Below are 23,074 nucleotides of genomic sequence, written 5' to 3' on the forward strand. Positions count from 1 at the left end.
AATGTGTTCTTATATTAACGTCTAAATATTTGTATTATGAGGGAATTTACATTACAAAAGCCACTTAGACACTGCAGTAATATATTAGCAGTAAATCCTTATTGTTTTATGTGATACCTTCAAATAGCCCTTTAAATGTATCAACATTCAATGGGATTATACTCAAATGCACTGATTTTATTGCCTGTTATATAAAAAGTCTATGAAATAATAAAGTAGATGTAATTGAATATTAAGTTCCCCTTTCACTTTGTTAGTTCTTTGTAATAGAAGAAACATGGTTTCATTAAAAACAAAAATGTAATTTAAAAGAGAACTTCCTGTACTTGTGTCCGTGTTAAAATGGCAGTTGTTTTCTTCTCTAATCTGGTGGGATTGACTGGGTGGAGACTTGACAAAGGATATTCACAATGTACAGAGTGCAGTGGGGATTATATGAAGTATGCAAGTATGATCCAGGTTTCTGAACATGTATTTTTTAACGATGTTAGAAACTGACAAAATACTGAAATAAAAATAAATGTTATATGTTATTGAATAATGGTGCATACGGATTAGTTTTGAGTGGTAATGTGTAGTCAAATGTATTCCTTACATATGTAAAGGTTTATGAGGAATTATAAAGGAATTTATCTAGAAATCTAAGAAACCCGTAACTTAAAGTTGTACTAGTTTCAAGAATGCAGGGGTTACCAGTTCCTGTCTCAAGTGGATTACATATGGTTGTTTTTACAGTTACCTTTTACCTCTCTGTCTGTTTAACCTGCAGCACAAGGGAAAGCACAATGATGAAGATTTAATGACCTTTGAGCAAGAAAACAGCATAACTCTAACAACTGCAGCACAACTGTCCAGTTTACAGCAGTAGGTTTAAGATTTTTCCCAGATGTGCTTTGTTTTTTTCTGTGCTTGCATGTGTGTGTGTATGTGTACTATTGAAATATGGGGCATTTTACCATTGGGTATGTTGCTCAGAGCTAATTAATCAAGCCTGACATTCAAAATATGGAAAACATTAACTAAAGTTTCACGTTATTTAAGAGAAAACATGCTAAGATCTTAGCTAATTTATTGAGCAGGCACCAAGAATACTTTTAGCAGAGGTACTTCATTCTGTCCTACGCGAGCTGCCGTTCTGCATTGCTTCCCTGCTCCAACACACCTTACTAGAATAAATGAGTCTTTGTGCTTAACCTTGTAGGCTGTTGGAGCCATTCAGTTTGATTAGGTGTGTTGAAACAGGGACACATTGAAAACCTTCAGGACTTTGGCCCCCATAGGACTGACTTGAGTAACCCACTTTGCCCACATCAAAAGCTGACTTTGTGTGTGGGTCAAACCTTGCCGCTGCATGAAGACAATAGTTATTTGAAACTTTTCAGGTGTATTAAACTTAGGATGACGATGTTTATATAAACACAAACTTTTCAGCAGCTCTGTGCTGCCAGAACACAGTATAATTGGATATATATACAGTATATGATCAACAACAACTGCAACTAAGTGTTTGTGATTAGGTGCAAGGAGTCTTTCACATTGCTGCGTAGGAATTTTGGCCCACTCCTCCACAGAATTGTTGTAACTCAGCCACATTGAAGGGTTTTTGAGCATGAACTGCCCGTTTAAGGTCACATCACAGAATTTTAAACGTATTCAAGTCTGGACTCTGGCTCAGCCGCCCCAAAACTTTTATTTTGCTTTTTTTTTTTTTTTAAAGCCATTCAGAGGTAGACTTGCTGGATTGATTTGGGTCGTTGTCTTGTTGCATAACCCAAGTGCTCTTGAGCTTGAGGTTACACACTTCTGAATGGACATTGTCCATCAAGGTGCTCTAGTTTCTTGTAGACAGCGGAATTCATGGTTCCATCAATCACAGCAAGGTGTCCTGGTCCTGAAGCTGACGGTAGAACCTGGGTTACGCCTACCAACACAAGAACGGACCAAGTGGCTGTGTTGTAGTAAGCTTGAGCAATGGTAGTGGCAAAATAAACAACTACCATATGCAGAAGAGGAGCCGTTTAAAAATCTACATAATAGCTCTTTGTGCTCTTGCTCTTACGCTATAATGATTATTATTTTTTTATGTTTCAGGGCATAAGGAAGCCTTGTTCTAATTTAGCTTTTAGCCATAGCTCACCCATCATAAACGCTTTTGTATCTCCAAACTAAAGACTTCTTGCTCTATCTACTGCAGATGAGACAACGACCACTCATAAATGCTATCACATACAACACCACTTCAAAATACCAAAATACTGCTTTAATGTTGTTATTAAAGGTATTTCTCAAAAATAACAGTTTCTGTTATTGATGCAACACCATAAGAAGTTACTACAAGTGTTTTTAATGGTTTATCTTTACAAGCATAAATGTAGTTTGTTTTTGTTTTTTTGCTAGTTTTCAACAACATTCTTGATAATAAGAAGAGAAAGTTACACATTTTTCACTTAAATTTAAGTCAGATGAAAAACTCAGCCATGTAGCTGACAGTTCTAACACCATTGATGCTGTGTAGACAGAATCCAACTGGCATGTTTTTATTTTGGTAGAACGGGACAGGTAAAATATACATAAACAAAATTGTTACTTATAAAAAAAAGTCTTAACATTTTTATCAGTTTATTTGTGTTATTATGTTTTGGGCATAAAAAGCCAAGCCCATACTTGTGAAACTGGCTCTTTCATTGTTGTTGTTCTTCTTGGCAACGGTTTTATAAATAAGTAATTACACATGATTGTCTTTAATATGCCATATAATACTTGTACAAATAATCACATGGGTTTTTATTTTATCTTTTATTTTTTGGGTTTTTTTGCAAATGTTTGAAAAGTCTAATAGTTTTTACTTGATTTTACTTTTGATTTTATTTCTATTTATTTATCTATGAATTTATGTATTTTGTTTTTACATGTTTTGTCAATTTGCCCTTCTTTTCATTTTCCAAAAAGTAAGTTTGACTACTGAACCCTTCAGGCAGGTGACTGATAGGCAGCTTAACATCAAGACCTGCCTAACTTAGAGAATCTTTGCAGTCCACATAATAGATAATCAATGTTGCATAGGAGAAAAGGGCAGTCAACTGAATAAGGTTACAAGGTTCACAGGGTGTGGTGCCTGTGTTTGGTATTCATTTAGCTAGAGGCAAATAGCACACCTGCCACACATATAGAAGCTCGTATTGAACTTCCACCAAAACATCATCAGCAGGGTGGTTTGCAGTATGTATGGCATGGGTCACGACCGGTCAACTCAGCTGTGTATATTTGCTTGAATAGGTTTGATCTGTGATCCAGGGGACTTAGGAATATTGTACTGAACAACTAGGGCATTGCCATAATAGTAGCACCAAGTTCATAATTACATTTTCTATAACATTCACTAAATGAGCAAGACATTTGCTTGTGGCATGGACGGGCATACTAAATCTCACTAAATGTTTCACTTTAATGGCTAAAAATAAGTTGGACAAATTCTTACACTGTTAAAGACTACACAGAAGCACAGGTATTTTGAAGACTGCAGATTTCCCCAGGATTCTTCACAGACAAAACAGACTGTTTTGGAAAACACCTGACTGACTGTAATATTATGTGTGGAGTGGAAAACTGATGTTTTTGGGCTGGGATGCCATATTGTGCACTGCCTCCTTTTCAGTCAAATGTCACAAATATTTGCCAAAATTCACTTTTTGTAAATGGCAATAGCAAGTTAGCAAATATTGCATTTATACTAGTCATAGCAACAGGACCTTTTAAGTTTGAGCTGAAATCTAACACAAGGAAATGCTGGTTGGTGAAAGGACATGTGAAGACATTTGAGCAATGTTCTTCAAGAACTTTTCAAATTTCCTTAGCGACACTTTAACCTTTGTGTACAACAGGCCTAATCTGAAGCATTTTATTTGTGTTTGTGTTGTTTTTTTAGCATGCCACCTCCAAACAATGCCAAAAATCAAAGCAGTCTTAGCATTAAGACTCCAGAAGCAAATGCTAGCATGCAGCAGTCAATATTATCATCAATCTGTACACCCTGGAAAAATCCATGCATCCATTTTCTTAACCATTCAATCCATTTCAGGGTTGCAGGAAGCTGGAGCCTATCCCAGCAATCACCAGGTGAGAGGCAGAGTACATCCCGGACAGGCTGCCAGTTAATCTCAGACCCTGTAAAAATATTAGGGATAAAACTGAAACCAATTTTGCTGTCTATAAGACAAGAGAAGATGTACACCAGAGTGGAGGCTTTAGGGAGTCAAAAACAGGCCTTGAATCAGCAGTGAATGGCTGATTCTGATTAGAATCCTGTTTGAAATGCATTTAAAAATTCTAGTTTTTTAGTGCAGAGAAAATTATTTGCATGGCTGCGAAAAAGATTTTGTAAAAAAAGTTTTTTGTAAACATCCTGTCCACAAATGCAATGCACAAAACTGTGTCCAAGACTCTGAAGTTGCAGTTTTGAATTTTGTCCCTGTATTTATACTCATTCTATTCTATTCTATTCTATTCTATTCTATTCTATTCTATTCTATTCTATTCTACAGTCATTAAGCAGATGCTTTTAATCTAAAGTGACTTACATATGAGAGTGAGAACAACACAAGCATGAAATCAAACAGTAGAGGACATTGTAGGAAGTCGCTAGTGGACTGCTACGATTCCATTTGGATGCAGGTGTTGACATGTAGTGCTACAGACTTTTTTTTTCTTCCCACCTCACAATATTCCATATGTTAAAATACAAAGAATGAATAACCAGTATTTGTTGCAGAGAACTGAATTAAGTTCTCCAAATTCTCTGACAAATATAGTTAAACTAAATGCAGAAGTGTTCCTTGAAGAGCTGAGTCTTCAGCTTGCTCTTAAAAGCAGACAAGAACTCTGCAGAGCGGACACAGTTTGGGAAGTCATTCCACCATTGTGGTACAACAGAGGAAAAGAGTCTGGCTAGTGATTTAGTCCCATGTAGTGGTGGTAACACGAGATGTCTTTCATTGGTACAGTGTAACCAATGGAGTGTAGGTCTGGATTAAGGAGTGAAGGTAGACTGGAGCCGAATGAGTAATTGTTTTGTAAGCCAGGAGCAGAGCTTTGAATTTGATGCATACTGCGACCAGAAGCCAGTGCAGTATGATTAGCAATGGAGTGACATCAGCCCTTGCAGAGGTTTAACTGAGCAAGCTGGCAGGCCTGCCAGTAGGTAATTGCAGTAATTGATGCGTGAAATGACCAGAGACTGAACCAAAAGCTGTGTTGCGTATTCTATCAGGTATGGTGGGATTCTCTTAATATTGTAGAGAACAAATCAATCTGATTGGATGATGATTGGATGATGAGTAATCAAGCTGTCAAATATGGGAACAGATGACTTCCTGTCCTTCTGGACACCTTCAGGTTCTTAAAAGTAGATCCTCTTTAAAAGAAATAGATCAATTTTATTGTTTTTTTGCATACATTCACTTGTTTTTAATTTGATGCCTGGACTACATTCCAAAAAAGCTCAAATAGGGGCAACAAAAGACTGGGAGAGTTGAGGAATGCTTAAGAAAGAAAATAACACCTGTTTGGAACAAACAGGTTAAGTCTCATGATAAATTTGAAAAGGATATAGAGGTGTTTGGTTTGGTGGTCTCAGGATTGGGTTTCTGGTCTTTGTATGATGCAGTTGTTTTGGCTTCATCTGTCCATGATCTCCACCTCTCAAAGGAGCAATTTTAAGCAAAGTGTGAAGCAGTTGGGATGAGAATCAACACCTCCAAATCTGATTAAATGGTCTTCAACCAAAATAGGATGGAGTGTCTTTTCTGGGTTGGGATTGATCTTGCCCTAAGAATAAGTGTCTTGGGATCTTGTTCAGGAAAGAGGGAAGAATGGAACGGGGTCAAATCTACCCTGTGAGGGAGGGTTTACAAGACAGGCAGATCGGTGCAGCATCTGCAGTGAAGTGGATTGTGCATTGGTCTGTTGTGGTAAAGGAGCTGAGCAAAAAGGCACAACTTTTGATTTACTTGTTGTCCACCACACCAGACTATAGGTCCACCAAATTCTTATGGTTAGTTGAGATCATGAAAGGCAATTTGGTTCCTTCTGTCCAGTGTTATCTCTGCTCCAGAGCAAGTTTAAAAGCTAGATATTCCCAGTCAGCCACTTAGTTATTGCACTCAGCAGGGATAAGTTGTCTGGAAAATAGGCCCATGGATGGAGCTCATGCGTGTCAGGAGACTGCTGAGACTACACAATCCCAACTTTCACATCAGATGCATCTACTACAACAACAAACTGGCAGTTGGGATCAAGGTGAAGGGGAACAGGAACAGAAGTAAGGGGGTCCTTAAATCAGGAAGGTGGTTGAGCTACCTCCTCTGACCAGTTGTATGGATTAAAGGTGAAATCAGCTGTGTGGGGGTCTCCAATGCAAGTGCAATTTCGAATGAAGCAGTGATAGTAGTTTTTGAAACCCAAGTTGATGAAAAAATATCATCAAAGCTGTTCAGGAAGTCTTTCTGTACATCATTAACCAAGGTCTGGAAGACAGTCCATTACAAAAACAGAAAGCCATTAGGGACCTCGTGGTGTATTAAAAGCAGTTTTCTATTTGTCCCCTCTTTATCCTCACCAGGTGGTAGGCATTGTTGAGGTGCAATTTAATAAAAGACAGTGGAGCCATGGAGGGAGTTGAAAGCTGAATCAATAAGTGACACAGGGTTATTTGTTTTTAACGGTTATGCTTTTAACCTTTGGTAATCAATACAAGGACAGAGTGGCTCCTCTTTTTTGGTCACTAAAAAAACCTACTCCCTCCGGGGAAGAAGAAGGCCTTATTATGCCTGGAGAAAGGGAGTCTGAGATATTCTTCTCCATGGCCTCAGTCTCAGTTCTAGACAGATGGCTGGTGGGTAATGGAGCACTAGGAGGCAAATCAATGGCACAGTCATAGGGAGTGGAAGGTGGAAGAGAAGAGCCCTTTCTTACTAAACACTTCCCCATGTTCATGATATTGTGGTGTTGAGGCAGACAGGTCAGGAGGAGAATTGCTCAAAACAGTTCAGTCAATGGGACTGCTGAGTGAAGGTAAGTAGTTTGGGCTCCAATTAACAATCTTACCAGTCTTGTGCAAAGATAGCCATGGTTGTCTCAAAACTACTGGTGAATCAGGTGAGTTGACTATATAGAAATTGATAAACTCATGATGGTTGACAGATGTTAGAATAGAGTAGACTGGAATCCAACGCCCAGGTAAGAAAGAATGGAGAAATAGGCTCAAGTGTAAGGCCAATTTGTGAAGCAAACTTAGCCTCAGCTTCAGAATCCACTAATATCTCTACAAGATGGGACAAATGTTCAAGAAACATGGTAGCAGAAAAAAGGGTGTTTATGTGGGGGTGCTTTTTGTCATCAGTACTCCTGTTACTATGGATGTTCCTGGTCTTTTGGCTGCACGGGACAGGCTGCAATCCTATGTTCAACAACAACATAGGAAGCTCTGGATCTGTCGCTGGCATATGTGACTGACTTCTGCTCAAACATAAAAGAAAACCGCTGTTAAAAACCTCACCACAGTTAGAGTTTAGGATCTACGATGTGTGTTCATGTGTTTCTCACCAAGGTATAAGGGTCAGGCAGGTGAAGATACAGCAGAAGGAAGAGGAAGGTTTCAAGCAGGTTGAGCAGTGGGCACAGTGAAGCTGATAACATGACCGCTGAGCTGAGCCTATTGAGAGAGAATTGTGTGGTAGTTCAGATGAAGAGGAGCATTTGTCTGTATCGGGCTAGGTGGACATTCTGGTGGAAGAGGGCCCGGTGTAGTTGATTCGCGAGAAATCTCCTGATTAGCGTGGATCCATTCTTGGCCAGACTGTTCTGTTGTGTTTTAAGGGTGATACCAGGATCCAAGTGCAGACACAGAGCGGATTATGAGGAAAAATCATTTGTTTTAATATGCTAATCATCAGAACTAAACAATACCTCTAAGTTGTACTTTCTGCAAAACAGAATCTGTGCTTTTTGACATGGACACAAACGTGCACTTAGGTACAGAATTTTCTTTTCATCATCTTGTCAAACCCCTTCTTTAAAAAACTTTTTTTTGTTTTATACTAAAAATTAGTTTAAAGTAGATTAAATAAGTATAATGTGAATAAATAATACAACAGGACTCCACAAAGTGCTGCTGAACAGTATTTTACTCTCCTTTTACTTATTTCCCTTTTACTGAAGATCTCCTTAGTTTGCCTCTTTTCATTACGGCTGCATTGTCTATGTTAGGTGACTGGCAACCATTAAAATAGTTCCAAATTAAGAAAATATCCTGTCAGAAAAAGTAAATCATACAACTGAATATTAAGTTGTTACTCTGAGACACTATTACAGTAAGCCAAAAATGCATGTCATGGAGGATGTTATTAGTACTGAAGTCATAAAGTTGTAGAATTTGAAATAAATGTGTAATATTTAAACAAAACCAGACAAATCCTGTGTGGCCAGTAAGTGAATATTAATTTAGAATAGTTTCTTTGTTAATACAGTAGTAGCTGTTGCTAAGTTCTTATGTAGAGAAACACTACCCCACAGTGGTTAGATTTTTTCAGTGCTTCAAACTATTGCCTGCTCACTTTCAGCTGTATTCACTCCCTCCCACCACCACCCTTCAGTGTTCGGTGATGAGTATACTTCATGACAAACTCAGATTGTGTGAATGCATTGTAAGAAAGATTCATGTCTGTCCTCATAAAGTAATGCAAGTTTAATGGAACATGTGGAGAAGGGATGAAGTGATGCAATAGGTTAAACGTATTAGTAGTTTATTAGTTACATTTTGACATAGCCACAAAACATCAGCCTAAAGTTAGAAAATGTGAAATATGTCTTATTTAATAATTTATTAAGTAAGTTTGAGTATTTCCTCTTTGGTGTGAATCACACAGAACACTATTGCACATTTTGGCTTTTGGGGCTTCTCCCTGTATTTAGTTTGATTCAGTTACATCATCATTTTGACTCCATAGCTTGCAAACTCATTTAGTCACTAGCTGGTGAATGGAAGAAAAAGACAATGACAAAATTAATAGTGAGTAAACATTGACTATTGTTACATTCATTGGGACTCCTAGAAATAAAGGTCACAATTGCTCTGCGTGTTTGTTTTAGTCATGACTTAAACTCCTCATAGCAAAGTCCCCAAAGTCACAAGCTGCTTGAACTCATGTCTGCCAGATTATTTAAATGCAGAGGTGCATGCTTTCTGCACTGGTCGCAACACTCTGGGCATACCTTAGTCGTTACAATGTAATTATTTTTAACCACTTTCCAGATCTGAATCAGGACCACCATGTTGGTCAATTTTATCCTGGTATCCCTGATTAAAAAAGCAGGGTTTATGTCTAAAAGCAGGAGAACAACTACCAGTTACAGTTGCCACTAACTGCTTTGCTCCTCAAAGCTTATCCATGTGAAACATACAGGAAAATGTTGTGACGCAAACACGTATTATGTACTCACTGGTAAAAAGTTACCTTGAACTATATGGTGGTTGATAACAAGATAATAAGACGGCGTAGAAAAGAAAGAAGTGTATGTGTGAGAAGCACAAACATTTGCAGGATTTGGTTACCTTTCACGGTGCAACTTTGTCAATATGATTCCTATTTCCATGCTGTTGTTTGTCAGTCTAAACTTTGCATTACTATTACTTTTGAGGCTGACACCAAGTGGCTGCAAAATGCAACAGCAGTGCATTTCCAAAGATGGGGGTGCTCATCCCACCAGAAGCCTTTTTTTTTTTTTTTTTTTTTTTTTTTTACACAATGATGAGTTTGGACTACAATTCTGACAGATGGACTCTGCCTTCTTTCTTTCCAGGAAAGGAAATGATTTGTTTTTCTTTTTCTTCTTTACTTCAGCGGAGAAATTTCCATTCAGTAATATTAGAGACTAAAGGGATGATTTTCTGTTAAAACACACACTGAATTTCTATGTCAGCATGACAGATAAAACAGAATTAAAGACAAGTCAAAGGAAATAGGTCTGGCTGCTTTAATTATTGTGAAACATTTTATAAACAAATAAAAAAAAAACATGAATTACATAACCACCCCAGTAATATATAATATATAAAAACTTAATATACATTCACAAAAATGTTATAGCACTGTATGGTAATACTTTAACAAACTTTTTTTTTTTTTTTACCTTATAACAATATTTTTTTATAATACAAAACCCAATACTTATAATTGAAAATTATTTGTTTTTTTAAAAGATTATTTATATTTGGTTATAAAGTTATTACATATTGTTTGAATATAAAACATTTTATGTTGCAGTATGATACAATTCATTGTTAAGAGTTGAAACAGAAAACTGTTCCACCTTTAATTTGATGTCTTTGAGTGAGTAAACTGTGGACAGCCAACCAGAGAAATGACTGGTGCTACTTCATGTTTGAGCTGAGACTTGAGCTCATGTCCTGTGTGTACATGTATGCTACATGAACATTTTGTGTTATTGTTGTTTATTTCAACCAGGGCATTAATATCAAGAGAAGCAGAACAAACAATGATAATAATCATTTAGGTTCATGGACATGTTGCTCTCCCTCATCTTCATTGTAAATGTTAAGTGAACTGTACTTATATAACACTAAATAACACACACTCAGACGGCCGGCTTGCATTCACAGACTGATGAGTGTCATAGGCAACATCGGGTCCCACATCACTCACAACTCACCTTTGATTTCTCACACAAGTTATTTTCTGCTGCTTATTTGTCCTGTTATTTATAGAAATGTTTACACTGCGCTTTAAAACCTGTCAGTTATTTCAACTTTTGGCCTCTCTATGCTTGGCTGTTCCTTTTTTAGCTCCAGTGTGCAATCAAAAAGCGAAGCCCTGAGGGGTGATTTTATACTAAGGCTCGAACAGTTGCATGTATCAGCAAATAAGTTTAACCATAACGGCCAGATGACGCTATCTGTCCTCAGAGGACTGTCAGAATGAGCACCTTCTTCTTAGACTAGCCTTGGATGTCATATGTTTATCATTCTCAGACCACAATAAAGCATCCTTTGTCTAATGACCACAGCTGAGACAAAAAAAAAGAAATCTCAGGCAAAGGATCATGTAAAAGGAACAGCCTGTGAAGTGACCTAAAAAAAAAAAGTTGTCTTCATTGGTGTTTCAAGGTAATGAAACACTTGTCATTTTTTTCCAGCATTATTATGTAAATAACCTTGAGATATTGCATTGTTCTTGGGCCCCATGAAAGTGGCCTTTGAAGTACTGCACAGTCCTCCACAAATGAGTTCCAATGTGCTGTTCTTCCACTTTAAGTGTAATTTACACAAAATTTTATTTTGCAAATAAGTGTTACTGTGAAACTGGACCTAAATATAAACTAGACTGGGTTGTACTGACTCAGATAAATGAGGCTTGCAGATATGGTGACCTAAAAATGTTAACTATGGAGGCCTACAGCTAACATTCTCATATTAAAGTTTACTCATGGATATAATTCCTCAGCAGCAATGGAGAACAAATTGCTCCAAAGAAGTGTCTTAGTCTCAAAGCCTAAAGCTACCATTCATTAAAAGTTACTCATGCATATAATGGCTTACCAGCAAACAAGGGTAAATTGTTCCAGGTTTGACATCAGAGGATGGTTGGTGTAAGTTAACAGAGACATTCTCTCTCTGTATCAGTCCAGAAATTTCATGTGACAGTCGGTTCTCAGTGAAAGAACAATGTGACACAAAATTTCTGTAAGTAAAAAATGTTTTATCCCCAAACGACCCTTTAAAATCTTCCAGAAAGCATCACCAGCAATTGCATTCTTGCATGATCAGCCGATGTGGGCTTGTCACTCATTCGTTTCATCTGCATAAATGCTCATTGTGATACTGTCCCCTCAAGCTATATTCTAGTAACTGAGGGAGAAAGCATCAGTACAGTGCTCACTGTTGTTTCTCACCAGTTCGTGACATATGTCTGATATAAAGTATCTGCTAAAGTGAACAAAATGGGCCTTCATCGCACTGTCTTCTGGAGATGTTCAGAAATTGCATTATAATTTATAATTGAGCTTAACAGACCTATTGTGACCTCAAATATGTTCCAAGGCTCTTTATGTTAGATTGTAAGGAGACATTCCACAATAGTTTAATATCAAGCGTGATTTTATGACACATTTGACGGAAAAAAATCCGTTGAGTGTTTAAATGATGGAATAAATCAGCTTTGGTACATTTCCTGGCAATAGGACCCAAAGCAAGCTGTTAACAGTAGAAAAATATTCATAATATACAACAAGAAAAGACACCCAGCAGATGATAAAAAAGAAGTGAAACCTTTTAGCCACAAAGACCAACCCAGTGTGAAACTTTTCCCAAAGAGTCCGAAAACATAATAAGTGAAAAACCACAGAGGCTAAAGAAACAGAAACACATATTAGCCCTACAGCATGTGTGTCCTGTCGCTGCAGGTTGTCTTTTGAAAGCATGCTGTCAGATTAATTTTCAACCTCTCAATCTGAAAGTCCTGCTGGTGGCGAGGTTTGGCTTATCTTTCCTGTTTATTGTGAAACTGCATTTACCATTGATGGAGCACCAGAAAACCATGCTGGTTTCTTTTTGTATGGCCACAGAGTCTATTGGATCTTGACAATGAAAGAAAACAGTTGTGTAATCTGAACAGTGTGGTTGTAGGGAGGGGAAACTCGAAATCAGTTAAAAGGTTGTTACATATTGCAAGTATTGACCAAGCAAATGCCACCTTACTATTTTTTATTATTATTTTATTTTCTGTTAATTTTTGGTTTTTTAGACAGAAGGAATGACTACAAGCAAAAACCTTAGCTACATGTTGCACTCTGAAGTTGAATGTTTAACTCGTGAATAATTTGATTTGATACATTGATCATTTAAAGAATTATTTTTGTTTGCGAACCTATAATTGCCTGTTTTGATGTGTTTCATTGTGTCAATATAGTTATAGAAGTGTAACATTTAGTAAAACTGCTACAATTTCATGGGGTTTTGATTGACAAAGACCCTTCATGGGAGCCTTTTAATCTGTGTCCGCTAAATCACAAGCACACACATATTGATCATAGCACAGTAGTGCAGCCAAAACCAGGTTTATGACTGAAAATATTCTAATACCAAATGCAACTGATAAAATCATGTGTCTCAAATAAGAGACTAAAAGTTCTATGAACAACCACGAGGAGCAAGAAAATAAAGCTGTCACTGCCACTAATGAGGAAAAAAAAAGATTAATCAATTGAGCATCAAAAGGTGGATACTAACATCTTACTAGACTGGGTGAAAAACTGGATAGGACTTTTTTTTGCATTGCACTTAATTGGTTTGAGTCCTATTTAAAAGACAGGGACAACTTTGTGTCTATAGGTCACACTAAATCTGAGCAAAATAACCTTGGAGTTCCCCAAGGCTCCATTTTGGGGCCACTGCTGTTCAACATCTACATGCTCTCAATCACATAACATAGTTATGCTGATGGCACACAAATCTACATAACCATCTCACCAGGTGACTATAGTCCAATCCAAACTGATCAAATGCATTGATCAAGTTAAAGATTGGATGTGCCAGAACTTATTTCAGTTAAATTTGGACAAAACTGAAATAATAGTTTTTGGGGTCAAGGACTAAAGATTAGAAGACAGCTATCCACTTTAGACATCTATGTCAAAAACTAATGACAAAGCCAGAAACATTGCTGTAGTCCTGGACTCAGACCTAAATTTCAGCAGTCACATTAGGAGAGTTGTGTAGTCGGCCTTTCATCATTTAAAGATCATATTATGGATTAAAAAACTGATGTCTCAACAGGAATTAGAAAACCTTGCCCATGCATTTATCTTTGATAGGCTAGATTACTATAAGGATGCCCTTACAGACCTAAAAAGTCCAGAACGTTGCAGCTCAAGTCTTCACTAAGACCAAGAAAATTGATTATATGACACCAGTCACTGCATCTTTACAATGACATTCTGTCTGTCAAAGAATTTACTTCAGAATCCTGCTGTCAGTTCACAAAGCACTGAGTAGTTTAAGATAAAAATACATTAAAGATTTTCTGGTTATTTGTGAACCAACAACACCCCTCTGGTCATCAGGGTCAAATCTACTTTCTGTTCCCAGAGTCAAAACTAAATATGGAGAGACAGTGTTTTATGTAAAACACTTTCAATTGTCTTGTACATATAATGTCCTATACAGATGAACCTGCCCATGCCCTGTCTGGCCTTTGAGCAGCTTACAACACACAATACTGCTGTACTCAGTTCTTAAAGGAATGGAATGGATTTGGATCATGGGTGATTTGGAAAATTTTACAAATTAACCTGAAAGTTGAGGCCTGTTATGCATGTTGCAGAAGACATATAAGAGCCTGTTGTCTGTATCTTGCGTCGGTTACTCATGTTTTGAAACTTGGTCCGTTTTCAAGCACAATAACCCCCGGCTGCAGCCTGGAGAATGGGGCTTACCTGGATATTGGGCGATGTTATGTCATTTTTCTAATTAAGCCATTAAACACTCATTTTATAAAAACAAAAAGTTACACATGGAATTTATACAATAGTTTAACATCTTGCTTTTATACCCTCCAGCACTGTTGAATTAATTTAGCCAAACTTTACATTTTTTCCCCTTGTTTATCCCCTCATATTAGGCCACTATTTTTTTTTATTTTCATTTACATCTGTACTGCTTCTGTCAAACACATCAACTTACAGTACCTTTACTGTTCATCATAAATGGAAGCATTAAATTCTTTATTGAAGAAAATACAAAATAAACAAACATTCTTGTGTCTTTAGGTCCTTGGTCAACGCTACATTCTTAGTAAGATAGATAGCACAGGCGATCTACAACCTCCTCAAAAAATTTTCACGTCCCTTATGTTTTTGAAAACAAACTTAAAAGACTCCAAGATTGATTCCCTCTCAAGCTCAACAATACTGTCGCTGCGGTCCTCTTCCCAGAGTTTTTCAAGTGCTGTGCTTCTTCGGCCAGTTTCTCCTCTCCCATTGTGAAGAAAGCAATTCCACCTTGGCGGAAAAGAAAATAATTATTTTCCCTAGCCACTGTGCTGTCCTCCTCAAGAATCAACCTGAGGTCCTATAAAAAATGGAGAAAAAGGTTTGTTTCTACAACAAAACTGGTACAACAACAAATATAAACAACTCTTATTGCAACAGTTGTCTCCACATTAAGTGAGAACTGAGAGTAGTTAATTTGAGGCAAACATACACACATTACATAACTTGGTGATGTCACCTAGAGTCCTGCTCTTTAATATAAACGCTGGTGGCATGTCACAGGCTTTGGAGGACTCAATGGGCAAACATTTAGCCAAGCTTCAGAAACAAATAAGGAAAAAAGAGATTAAAGGAGGTGAATAAATGTGTTGAAGAGACAGTGCTGTCTAACTCTGTCAAAGCTTATGTTTTAACTTACAAAGGTCCAAATTCTCCATTAACACTGTATGCTATCATGCCCTCAACACTGTGTTCCCCAATGAAAGCAGGGGAAGAAAGGGATTTTCTACTTACTATGAATGAGTAGATCTACTTGCAGTTAAAGGGCCCATCCTGTACAGTAGCATACTATAAACAAAATCCAATCAAATATATAGGTTTAATAGGTTTGTTTACAGCAGTATTTAGACCGACATGTGCCTTACCATGAGCATAAAGATACCGCAGTCTTTCCTATATGGTTCTGGAAAATCCCAGCATTTTAAGCTGGGGTAGGGAATGTTGGGGAGCTAGCAAGATGTGAAAGTGGCACCCTGTCTTGGCTCCTCCCTCTTTGGTTTTGCTACTTGCGTGATCCAAGGCGCAAGGAGCAAAGGAGATGTTTATCCGTTTGTGTTCAAGATAACTCAAGAAGTTATGGACGGATTTTAAATAAATTTTCAGGAGTTGTTGGAAATGTGAAAAGGAAGAACTGTTTTCATTTTGGTGGTGATCCGGATCACCTTTTGGATCTAGGAACTTTTTAAAGGCCTTGGCAGAGGTTTGTGCTCTCAAAGTGCTTTTCTAGTTTGTAGCTTTTTCCACCAACAATTTTCTCTTTCTCAGCTGTTTAGCGCGAGGAGGCAAATAAACTGAGCTGGGTTTGGAGAAATCCTGCATTTTGTCAGCCATGTTTGCCTTCCGAGTTTTTTTCTTCACTACTGTGTATTTACATCCCAATACGCTACTTATATGCAGGGTGTGGCTATCGGGTATGCGCGACAGGAGGGGGAGGAGGAGAGCCGGAAAAAGAAGCTTACGAAATATAAGAAATGAACAACTTCAATTCGGCCCGAACGTCTTTATTGGTCAGAATTTTTACAGATTTACAGTAAACTGAGGGGTCTAACTACATTTCCTATTGTTCATGATTACAAAATGTATCGACTACTATCAGGACAAGGAACCACTTAACCCAGAGTATAAAAAGATAATCTTTACCAGTTTTAAGACGGAAGTCGGTAGCTAAGTGTCAATCACAATCCTGTTGAATTAAAGGAATACTTACATTATAGTTTTACCTGTTTTTGCAAAACAGTTCCAGGATTATGTAACTGCAAAAGTTTTTGCAGTTTGAAAATGAAGCTGCAAAGAGCCACGTTGTTGTCAGAACAATTATTAATGATCTGTGTCATGCACAAAGCGAATGCACCACACAGCACATCATTCAGGAGCAACCTGGAAGGCACGGTGGGCTTGGACTTTGGACACAGTGGTCAGTGATGTGTATATATATATATATATATATATATATATATATATATATATATATATATATATATATATGTACCAAATTGTGCTTCTTTGAATTGCAGGTTCTCCATTTGTCAGTATTGGGAAAACAGTAGTGGTAGAGTCAGAATCATCTATAAAAAAGAATAGTAGTTGGTCATAACACATAGCTTTAACCTCACATCAGTTAAGATGAAATACAAAAGTCCAAAAAGATTGTTGCATGCATCTAGCTGGGAAAACAACTTTCCAGGCCTACATTTTTGATGCATACTAAATGGTCTGTGAGGCCTATGGCTGAAACAAGTGTGATTTAAAAACACAAAAAATAAGACCTAATTGGGGAAAAAAATTACAAACAAGTTCAAGGTATACAGTTTAAAAAAACTCTGTTGTAACCTCATGCATTTGTGTAACCACCTCCAACAATCAAGTGCTGCAAGCATGGGAAAGCTGTACATTTTACATTGTACATTTTTTAAATGTAGTTATACTTTTGTGTTACTTTTGTGAGTCTTTTGCATTGAATCTGTTCTTCATCTAGTCCCCTCGCAGGTAGCGTTGGGCAGATAAAGTTTGTGTTTACCTTGCCGATGTTGAAGGTGACCTTACAGTAGACTTTGCAAAAGAAGTTTTGAAGTTTGCAGCCAGGCTGTCGTGGGTTAAAAAGACACACGGAACACAACTCTAGATTAAAAGCTTTAAATATCATTACTGGAAAGGACATTTTAGTAAATATTTTGTCATAAAGCAAAGCACTGGAGGAAACTGTAAGCTATAGCTTAATCCAGTCAGCAATTTTCTTAAACATGTTTAAAGCCATTTGCTGTATTTGCTTTTACCTGTGCTACGCCATTGGGGCGAGAGCCGATCCTTGTTCTAACTGGGTGAGAGCTACAGGGTACAGCTTGTATAGGAGAACAGTATCACAATTATGTTGCTCCAGCATAAAGCAACTTTGGATCATGGGAGACCAGATCAAATCAAAGGACCAAATCAAAACCTGTGCAGATGAAGTGACAACAATCTGCACCCAAATAGGGCTGGATGAAGTTTGATGCGGGAACTTTATTGCTGTAAATGCTAGCCATTGCAACAACATCCCACCTTAGTGATTTCCACAATATAATTAACCTCACCACTACCAGAACAGGTGTAGAATGTATGATTTGCAGCAGATGTCGCTTCTGTGAGATGCTTTGCCTCTTACATCTGAATGTTACACATTCCTGGCCCCAGCAGCAAAAAATAGTTTACATTATAAACATATATTTCATCAGAGCTTTTGAATTTTTAGCTCCAAAACACATTTAATACACATGGTGTACCAAATTCTGAAGTCGCTGTGCAACAACCCTGACATGCATTGCATAAGACAACTCCTCCTTGTTTCTCAAATCACCCTATTTCCTTTTTTGTCCTTGCAGAGTTAACCCACTCCCTAGTGAGAGAAAACAAACGATTTTCTATTAGTTCTCAAGATTCAAACAGTGAGTGTGACTCACCGTTGGCTTATACAACACAAACCTTCATAGTTCTCTAAGCTCTCCTCTCCTATCCTCCCTCCTTTTGTCACTCCTCTCACTCTCTCTTTCTTTCTCCATTTTCTTCAGCATCATGCAAAGTCTCAAGGGTAAACCGAATGTCCTCTTCCATTTGGCTGCTATTTTGGTCTCCATGTCAACAAGATGAGTCACCACACCCTTCAAAACCATGGACACAATCACTAAAACATGTTACTATTAATACGGCAATCAACCAGTTCATTTATTGCTTACATGTTCCTGTGCGTCAGCCATGCTCAGATTGAACAGCTGGCTCAGTGATGTGAAGATGAATAAAACTATGTGCACCTTTGAACAAAGCACCGCTCTGTTGGCATTTTCCTCTGAAGGAGATGAGCCTCTTTTTTTTTTTACACACTGCTGTTAAAGCATTTTCAGCTAACAAAATATAGGATCACAGAAAACAAGTTCAATGTCTGTAACAACATAAATGATTGGACTGCAGGAATTACATGAATACAAAAGAAAGTCCAGTTTTATTCCATTGAGTTACAACTCATTGGTGGTTAATTTTATATGATTTATCTACTAATCGGTACATACCTATTTCACAGTGGCATTGCTTTGCATAGAATCTAATTCAATTTGCTAATTGTTAGAATTGTGCACTGTGTCAGCTTTGTTTGATATGATGCATAATTACTGTAAACACTGAAAACTAATAGATTATTTTGATGATTGCATGGTGGCTCAGCTGTGGTTATGAGATTATGCTACTGCACAGAGAAAATGTCTGAAAATATCAACAGAAGGAGGCATTTTGTCCATTCCTCTTCTCTCCTTCTGTCTACTATGACAAAACACACTAAATCTTGGGCAAATGACACAGGGAAATATTTCTCTTCTTGAAAATCCCTTTGGTAAGACTTGGCATTGGTAAGATAATGTCTCTCGAAAGTGTAAAGTTTGCTACTTTAGAAAAATGGCAGACAGGAAGAAAGTTATACAAATATATCTTAACTTTGCAGAAGGTTGCAGGTAAATACATGGAATATAGATTATTTTGATTAAAATTATAAACCAGAGGAAAGAAGAAAACACAAAATGAAAGAAAATAAGAGTGGGAATTATACCAGTTGCATCATAAAAGCACCTCTATGGTAGCATTTCTCATAAAAACAAAAAAGTCTCAAAAAACTTAAAGGAGGTTTAAAAGATAACATCTAATGTAACATATTAATTAACATAAGTAAAAAAAGAAAAGCCATTGCTCAGTCATCATTGTTACATGAATTGGCTGTTTTTGTCTATTTATTCCGTCCCACCACACTGCTTCCCAGCGTTGTAAAAATAATATTAGTATAAAATATGATGGTAAAACAAGGAGACGGCTGCAGAGTTTAAATATAAAAGCTGTAAACAAGCCTCACTGTCCACTGAGAGAAAACATACCACTATATAGAAGCCAAGTATAGCAGCTAGTATTTTCAGCCTACCACTCATGTGCAAAACTAATTAATAATTTCTCAGCTGATGTCCTCTATGAGAGACATCAGAGGGTTGAAACACGTCACTGGGTCTCTCTTGCGCACATACTTCTGCCAGCAGAGTTAAGCAAGGCTTTCCTAGTAACCTCAAGGCGTTTCTGTGTTTGATGAGATGCTGTTAACAAAGGAATCGTGAGACCAAGAAATGCAGAGCGACTGTAAAGGAATAACGCTGTCTGAGCCTGAGATGATGAAGACTGTGGTACATCTTTCACTCGGCTTAATTAATTCCACATTTTCATATAAGAAATAGCTGTACATAATTTAATCTGATTTCATAACTACAACTGTTAATTATAAGGACTCCTCTGTTTTCATTTACTGCAAAACCACAAGGTTTTGCTGCTCTGCGTCATTTAACATGAAGCACTCACTCGCATCGCATCCATATGCATTTATACAGAGGTTTCCTTATATAAAAACTTCTCTAGTCTAAAGAAAATTCTTTGTTGCTTTCTCATTATCCAAACTGTTCTTCAGACTCGTTCTGAAGACCAGCACAACTCTTTATAAATGCAACCCATTAACCATGCCACTACAACGGTGATTAAGCAGAAGGTTAAGTTATATTAAATGAGCTTTTTGTGTGCATTAATGAGCCAATGTAACCTTTTTTTGTTTCTTATTTTTGCACAATTGAAACTTGTTGTAGACCTTTATGAGGGAAAAAAGATCCCTATGTGGGTGATTTAGAAGCGTTTGATGGTCATTCTGCATGGTGCTAATGTGGTAAAAATAAACCCTTCTGGTATTATAGTGATACTTTGGTCTCACTACTGTAAAAGACCCATCGGGACGAACCGCGCTGCTATTTCTTGTTTCTCTTCTGTTCAGTTCACTTCAAGTTTTTACAGCTATTGCTATTGGAAACTAAACTAATCAGACGTTGGGTAAGGGCATTTTAAAAGTCTTGAATCTTTGCATGACTTCTATTGCCATCAACACAAGGTGTGAAGTGTAAAATCACATAAGTGTCACACACCTAAATTATATTTAAATTGTAGGAAGGTACCACAATAGTGGTAGCCAGTGGGGAAAGTTGTTTACATGCAGGAGGAAAGTACTTACATGCCTCCTAATGCAACACCCCTCCTAACAGTTTCCCCCAACAGTAAAGCAGAACTAAGGGCTCAAACGACAAGACAGAGTCCGAGGTGTTCAGCTGACCTCCAAACTCTCCACATACCAGGCTAAATGTATGTTGGGAGTCCCACAGCAGAAAACTAGACCCCAAGCTACAGAGTCTATTCAAGATTGGGCTGGTGGTCATCATGTTATTGCTGATTGTTATATATCTCCATGCGCTGCTTCTGACGCAGACAGCATGATGTCATCAGCTCAATTGTTGCCCGACTACAAACACACAACACACAAATCCAATTACGCCAATCTCTGGGGATTTTAACCACATCATTCTCTCTGCTACACGTTCTAATTTCCAAGTTTGCCAACCAATTTTTATTTCATTGACTTTTTCCTTAATCTGTTATATCATCACACTATAATTTCCATTTTAGTGGATTAATGAGTTGTTTGCTTTAATTAGGTAAAGGAGGAGAATGGGAAGCTAAGCCAATGTCAGTGTCAACCTGCGTCACACTCTCTTTATGTCAGATATAAACTGCTCGGGTTACACATTCAGTGCTCTCATATGTTAATCAGGGGCAAAGAGCCAAAACTGAGCGATGTGGATCATTAGTGGTTAACTGTTTTATGGATCTCTTCAGGAAAAAATGCATCTAAAACTGATGATGATAAAAGGCACAGTAGAATACTATTTAAATTTCATTCTCAGTTTCATCCAGATCACACTGATGACACCGTCTGTCCCATTTTGGGACTGAATGAAAGCATCCAGTTTCCACCGCTGAAGGCAGCATGGCAGGTCCTAACTGAGTAAAAGCAGACATCTGGGGCCTGCTGGGGTTCAGCATTATGTACTGTTGCATGCAATTTTAAGAGTGGTTAATAATAATAAAGTTTATATTTTCAGTTTTCTGAATATGCCATTAGATCATTTATTTATTTATTTATTTATTTATTTGTTTTATTTATTTTATTTTTGTGGTTAAATTTTTTTTTTTTTTTTAAATATAAGCTTATTTATCAAACCAACTGTCATTAGAAAAAAAATCTTTCAGAAAAAACATCCTTAAAACTACCTTTTTTCAGCAGATAAACTGAAAAGACCATCATTATAATGGGTAAATCACATTTAATCTTATTAAATAATTCATAATTCATACAAGCACAAAACTGTAATATAAGTGAACTGGATTTTTTCCAGTAAACTGCTGGATGATCAAAAGTGCTGTAATGACCAAGCTGCTGTGGAATCTTGTTCACTACATGTCTGCTCTCTCAGCCCGCTACATGTCTACTCTCTCAGCCTGCTAATGATGAGATGAGTGCAGATGATGTTTAAAATTTGAGATGTGCCATGTGAACTCGCATCAAACATGTAAGTTTACTTGGTGTAACTGACAACACTGCTTGAACGAATCATCAGAATGACATTACTTTTAATTAGGTGATCTAATGTATTGTTTTATTAGATAATAGCTAATAGTACCAAATATGCAAAGACAAGTAAAGTCATGCACTGACTGACAAAGGCCCTGCACAACTGCCCTGATATTTTCAGTTAATTCATGCTGATTATTGTCAGTTCAAGTGTTTGATCAAATATATGAGTCTTTTGAGTATCCTCAATCACTCCCTCTTCAGTCATCACAGACTATAAAATAGCCCACATTGAAGTCAATCACATTTAATTCTGGGTGTCATTTTTTCTCATGAAAGGCAAAGATGTGATCTGCCCATTTCTGCGTCCCACTGGGTAGTGGAAGCTGCCTTCATTGAATGAGATGTTAAGGTATAAGATGTAGGATGCTAACTTCATACTGATGCTTACTCATTAATGTCAAGCAGCAGAAGTAATGTGACAATGTTCAGATACTATTGGCCCATTTTTTGTCTCGGCTAAATATGCCGCGTCACTGCTTACAACACATAGCATTCATCATTTGTTGTACAGGTTTCACTAAGAAAAATTGGGGCAGAAACTACAAGTGAGCTCAGTTCTCCAGGTACCCCCTCTCACTTGGTGGAGCAAGTGGAGCAAAGTCCACATTTCAATAAAGCTTAAAAAGTGTGTGTTGCCACATTAGTGCTACTAACCTAACTCGGTCTTATGTGGAGTGTGCATGTTGTTACCACGAGTTTATGTAAATGACAATCTTTAACCTATAG

This window comes from Telmatherina bonti, assembly GCF_933228915.1.
Source record: "Telmatherina bonti genome assembly, chromosome: 1".
In the NCBI taxonomy this organism is placed as follows: domain Eukaryota; kingdom Metazoa; phylum Chordata; class Actinopteri; order Atheriniformes; family Telmatherinidae; genus Telmatherina; species Telmatherina bonti.